The following is a 6,117-nucleotide window of genomic DNA, read 5'->3' on the forward strand; positions in this document are numbered from 1 at the left end:
TTCCCCTCCCTCTGCTTGTTCGCACAGTTAATTGCCCCTCGCCACGTCCCTGTGCCACGCTGGTCCCCGGAGAAGCAGGGCTGGAAGAGAGCATCTGTAGGCACAGGCTTTGTTGGTTCCCCGTTCGCCTGCTTGGCTTGGTTGTTGAATAAAGAACAGTTTAGGGATGGGCTTGCCTGCCTGGTGCCTCTGTGAACTCGAGAGTTCCCTTTGCTATCAGGGAAGGGTGATTACGTCCCCCTCCTCTGGAACATCCCACGTGTTCGCTGAAGTAGTGCTTCAAGCTAAATCAGTTTGCTGAGGGCTCCAGCTTCCCTTAATTCAGTGTCAGGACCGGGCTTGCATGGCTATTATTCAAGGAGCTTTATCAGAAGCACAAAGCCAGCATCTGCCCTCCTGCTTCCCTCTGGGCATCACCAGCTCTCCTGCCCCGGCTTTGGCACATGGAGACTCGAGGGACTGCCTCACCGAGCCCATTTGCAGGCAAAACTCGTTTCAGCTCCTAGAGAGTCTCGGCTGTTTCCCGGCTGCGGGAGCTCCGTGCCCTGTCACCAGTGCCTGGCAGAGCAGCGCGGGGGCGCGGAGAACCGGCTGGAACCCGGGAGCTCGTGTGGGAAATGGGAGCAGAGGCACTGCTGAGATTGCCAGCCTCTCCCCTTCCCTCTTCCAACCCAACCGAGTTGTAAATAGAGCCGGATCTTAGGTTTTAATCTCAGCTAATGTCCGAGCTCTTTCCCTCAGAGGTAGCCACCTTCCTCCCTAGGCCTGGCTCATGTCCCTCCACACTCATTTCTCTGGTGAAGCCTGCCCAGACCCGTGCTCACGTGGGTGCTGATGGGAGGAGAAGGGTATTTTTCAAGGTTTCTGCTGGGTTTTTTTCTTCTGAAATACAAGGATGTGCAATTTTTTTAGTTTCAATTTAGCATTGGAGAATTTTATAATTTAGTAATTAAAATCTCTGATAGGCTTTAGAAATTGCAGCTAATTGAATTTAATGGGAAGATGATTTTCAATTTTATTTGATTACCCGGACCCCTGGCATTGGTATTTATGGGAAAAAAATGGGAAATGTGCTGTGTGGGCTAAGATGGCATAATTGAATTAGGGCTAATCGGATTTCTTCGTCATGAATTTCACTATAATTTTCCTATAATTTTCCATTAGATATCTAGTTTACAAATATTCACAAAGAAATGAAGCTCTTTCGGAATGGAGATTGCTGGCTAACAGGATTACAGGGACGATAGCTCGGCACTGCCAGCCCGGGCTCCTTCAGTAATGCAATCGCTGCGTCTGCCTCACACTTACCACCCGCCGCTGCTCCCCGCACCCTCCGGCCCCTGCCAGGGCTCCCGGGGGGCCGCGGCCGCGCTTGCGACGGGCTGTGAGCTGGCTCTGCACGGTGTGTCCGTGTGCCATCGGCCCGGCTCGCGGGGCTGTGCCAGAGCTGTGCCGGGGCTGTGCCGGAGCCCTGCCGGGGCTGTGCCAACGCGGCAATGGGCTCGGCTCAGAGCCCCTTCGGTGCGTGCTGCCACATTCCCCGGGTGGAAGCGGCGGTGCTCAGCCAGCCCCGCTGCACAGGCAGGGCCAGCCCCGGCGGACACGCGGGTGCCGCAGCACGGGACGCCTCGCCTGCCCTCCCGGTGCCGCGGTGGGGATCCTGCTGGCACATCCCAGAGGAGGAATGGCAGTCGGTCCCCGCTGTGTGCAGCCTGGGATCTGCTGCCCGTTTCTTACCTTCTCCATCATCTCCCCTCACTTCCCTGCTGTCACTTCTAATGAATGTCTGTCTCACCTGCTCCATCAGGGACAGTCCCCAACCCTGCTCTGTACCCATCTCAGTGACCCCATGGGAGCAGGGCTGACACGGCCTCTGCCTGTGATGGGGCAGGTGGAGCAGAGCAGACTCTTTGCTCCCTTTGCCTTCCCTCCTTTCTCCTTTTGCTCCTGCCCAAGCCAGGTCAAATCCAGAGTGAATTTATGGAGACCAGCCCTACTCCTCAGACAGCTTCAGAATCCTGTAAAATCCAGCTTGTCTCTCTGCCTGTCCCATCTCTGTTGCTTGCTGGGCTGTGTGTTGAGAGCCCTGTGTGCCAGTGTCCTCAGCCCACAGCAGGACACAGTTGCTGAGGGGCAAGTCATTGCCCTGTGGAGTAACTAGGGTAGCAGCTCCTCTCTACCCAGAGCCCCTTTGCATCTCCATGGCATCAGGCCTTCCACATGTGTCCAGAGCAGGACAGTCACTGCCAAACCATCCGTGACAATCCTGCCCTGTCCTGGGTGCCCAGGTGGGTGTCACTCTGGTGTGCCAGGACCATACACAGGGCAGTCACGTTTGTGCACTTACATGTGACTCTGTGTGTGTGTGTACATGGCAAGTGCTCACGTTTTCGTTTGCATCCAAGCGTGTCTGTGCAGGAACACAAGCTGGTTTGCAGCTCCTCTTGACAGAAATCACTGTTTTGTTTTGTGCTTGCCCGTGTTTTACAGCAATGGGTCTTGCCCAGTCTGTGACCTGTCACTGGGCAGCGGTTTCCTGGTGCCTCTGGAGTTCATCCCAGTGTGCCAAGCTGGGGCTCGGAGGCTTTGTGGGGGCAGCTTTGGGCTGGCTCAGGGTGGCACTTGCTGGGTTTGCAGGCAGAGTGCCTGCCTTTGAGTGCCAGGTACCTTCCCTGTTGGACGCGATGCCTGGGTAGCACTCTGCCCTTGCCTCCTCGCCCTGAAATCCCCAGGCTGCACTTTTAATCGCTGTAGTAAATTGTAACTAATTGTTAGCGCATTCAAACCCCTGCCACTCCTTCCCCCCAAGTCTTCTGGGCCCCTGTGGAGCACGAGGACATGCCGTGTACGTTCAGTGCTGTATGGTCTGCTCCCGCTACAGTCATTCCCTCTGGGCAGTGGTCAAGAGATGAGCAGTATTTGGCTTCCAGCAGGTGCTGGAAGCTGTGGAGCGTCTGAAAAAGCGGCAGCCACATGGTGGGGAGCTGGTGTCAAACTGTTTGAGCGAGGCCAAGGAACGGCAACTGGCGGGAGTGATCCCAGCAGAGCCCCACCCGGCACAGTGAGACTCGGCACAGCCGCTTTGGCAATGTGTTCTGGGGCACCGTGTGCCAATAATGTGATTGAAACTGAATTGAGAAGGAAGGAGGGAAGGAGAAGGAAAGGGAAAGAAAGCACGGATTGTCTGCTCCTGCCGCCCAGGCCCCGAGGCCTCTGGGCGCCTCCCTTGACGAAACAGAAATCAAACAAAATTACAGAAATAGGGCAAGAGCATTTGCCTAATAGACTCCCCAAGCAGGAGCAGGAGGAGGAGCACAGCGCTGCCAGATCTCCAACCTGCAATCTGGGAGCCAGCGCCCTGAGCCCACATGAATCCAGAGCACGGCCCCAGGCCCCGGGGTCAGCTCCAGCTAAGGAGGGAGAAACTGCCAAGAAAATGGGCTAAGCATAAGAAACAAAGGTAGAAGAGACACAAAAAGGGGGATGTCCCACATATCAGCGTGACTCACTCCCTGCTTAGCCCTGGCACACTGTCTGCGGGGAAAGCATTAAACTGTAATAATAATAATAAATTAATCATCCTTCCCCCTCCCATTGCACTTTTCATCTGAGGATCTCTGAGCACCTGGCAAACATTAATTACTGAGAGCTCCTGATGCCCCTGGGAGGGTGTGAAGGGACAAGGAGAGATCGCTTCACCTGCCACGAAAGGGCAGCCGTGGCTGGGGTGGTTCTTGCTGAGGCACAGCAGCACAGTTCAGAGCAGGGTGAGGGGTGCTGCCTTCCCTCAAGTGCTCCTGGGGTACAGGGGGGCACAGTCAGAGGCAGGCTTCCCTCAAGTGTGTCCATACCCTGGAGGGATAGGGGAAGGAGGGGAGATGCTGCTCTCATGGGGGGCACAGGGGTCCCCAAGGGAGCAGAAAGCTCCAGAGCCCCTGAGAGAGGAAAGAACCAACTTTTCTTGGGTAAGAGGCAAAGGAGGGAGGATGGGGAAATAAAACCTGATCCTGTGACTGGAGATCGCTGAGATAGGAAATCAGGCCTTGCCGTTGCGTCAGCTGCAGGGCGTGGACTTCACCTGAAAAAACACCTTGGCAAGTTGTTCCTGCAAGGAGGAGTGGGAGGGACAGTGGGAAGTCTGCAGAGGGGATCCTCCAGGTGTGTTTAGGTTGTGTGTGTGGGTTCATGTGTGTCATGGTGTATGGATATGTGTGTATTTGAATGTCAGTGAGCACAGAGTATCATTTTCTTTGTGGAGTGCATATGCATGTTGCGTGTGCGTGCAGGGATGGGAGGGGTGGGGAACATTTGGATACTGATGTGTGAACGTGCTCAGCTCGGTGCACGTAGAAGAACAGGTATGTTTAGAGGGTCTGTGGGGCTGTGTATGTGCAGTGACACATCCATGTTAGAGTGTGTGTTCCCCTTCGTAAGGAGGTGGAGATACAGCTGGGGCCACTCACTCAGGGAACAGGAGCAGTGACCAGAACTTCCACTGCATAAATATTAAGTTCATAGGAGAGAAAAAAATGGAGAAATCTGTGTGATGTGAAATGCAGTGAACTTACAGGACCTGCCAGCAACCTCACACCTGGAAGGAAGCATTGGGCCCAAACTGAGCTCCTACAGAGCCAGCACAAACATTTCTGGTGCTGTCCATCAGTTCCCCGGGTGGAATATTCCCTGGCAGGTGCTGTAGTGTCTGACTGGCGTAGGGACCAGGGCAGGCTGTGCCAAGGATTGTGGGTGCTGTTGGCCAGGCTCGTGCCTGTGTTGGGGCCAGCGAAGCACAGACAGGCAGGATTTTAATGGCAGCACTGTGTGACAGTGCTGGTTGGAGCCGATGGTGTGGTTAGAAACCAGTGGGGAAGTCAGGGCGATGCTGATAAAGTTTTGCCCATCTCAAAGCAGGAGCTTGACTGCACCAGGTGGGAAAGTGAGTCCCGTGCAGGGCTCTGTTCCGGAGCACTGCTTGGCTGGGCAGCCCCGGGCAGGGCACACTTGCCTCCTGCCTGACACTGCTGTCCCCACCTGCTTCCTGGCCCGGAGGGTCTCTGGGTGGCTCTGCTTTAGCAGACTTTGTTTAGATTTTTTCCAGGCGAAGCCGGAATACTTGTGGTTTCCACAAATGACTCCCCTCTCCTCTTCCCTCTCCCTGCCCTCCGGCTGCGCTGCCCGTGTGTTTTTGCCCATGCAAATGCAGCACTGCTGAAGTGATGAGTGAGCTGCAGTTGGGTCTCTGGGCTCAGGACACTCTGTGGGTGCAGTGTATCCTGGTGCACAGAGCCAAACACACCTGGGCTCCTTCCAGCCCTGTGACTAACCTGTCCAGCCACTTCTGGCGAGTCACTTCCCTCGCTAGTGCCTCAGTTTCCCCATCCCCAGTGGGGTAATGATGCTGGCCTCCTTTGAGAAGCACATTAAGTTCTGCTTATAAAAAGGATTTAAGAGCTGGTGAGTCCATGGGCAGCTACCCAGCCCCAGTGAGGAGCCCAGCTCTGCCAAAATCCATGGAGCCAAATATGGTGTGTTCACAAAAACAGCCTTCAACCTGCTCAAAATACCTATTTAATCAGGTAAATAATCTGCTCGTTTGTTTTAAAGAAAGAGGCTTATATCTCTGTTTACCCAACACGCCTCTCAGAACCTCCCTCGCATTCTTTGCTACTTAGAAAAATAAAGCAACAAAAAATGAGGAAATTCGCTGCAAAAGAGCCCCCCCAGCCTCCCGTGGGCCCGGCGGAGCGGCGCGGGCTTCCTGCGGGGCATTGGGCAAGATGCGCCCAGGGTTGTGACACCCGCCGGTGGCGGCCACCAGTGCTTCAGCTCCCCTCGGTGCGGGCCCCGCACCGCACGGCCGAGCCCGGACACGCGTGGGACGGCGGTGCCCGCCCTGCCCCTGCCCGCGGGTCCTGCCGTGCCCGGACTCGGGGGCACCGCTGCAGCTCGTCCGGCCCCGCTCCATCCCCACCTCCATCCCCATCCCCATCCCCTCGCGGTTTGCCCCGCGCCGGCCGCTCCGTGCTCGCCGCTCCCGCGATGGCTGCGGAGGCACCGCGGCCGGGCCGGGCTCGGCGGGCGGCCCCGAGTGCGGGGCAGCCCCGCGCTGCTTCCCAG

At 56.3% G+C, this 6,117-nt stretch overlaps 1 protein-coding gene across 12 annotated transcripts in view; it reads left to right on the forward strand.

Annotated features, from left to right (window-relative positions):
- CASZ1 (castor zinc finger 1) overlaps positions 1-6,117 on the forward strand; it is a 284,376-nt gene that overhangs the window by 188,056 nt on the left and 90,203 nt on the right. The window lies entirely within an intron of this gene.

Source organism: Neopelma chrysocephalum, unplaced genomic scaffold (genome assembly GCF_003984885.1).
Source record: "Neopelma chrysocephalum unplaced genomic scaffold, ASM398488v2 Primary Assembly neopelma1_200, whole genome shotgun sequence".
Lineage (NCBI taxonomy): Eukaryota > Metazoa > Chordata > Aves > Passeriformes > Pipridae > Neopelma > Neopelma chrysocephalum.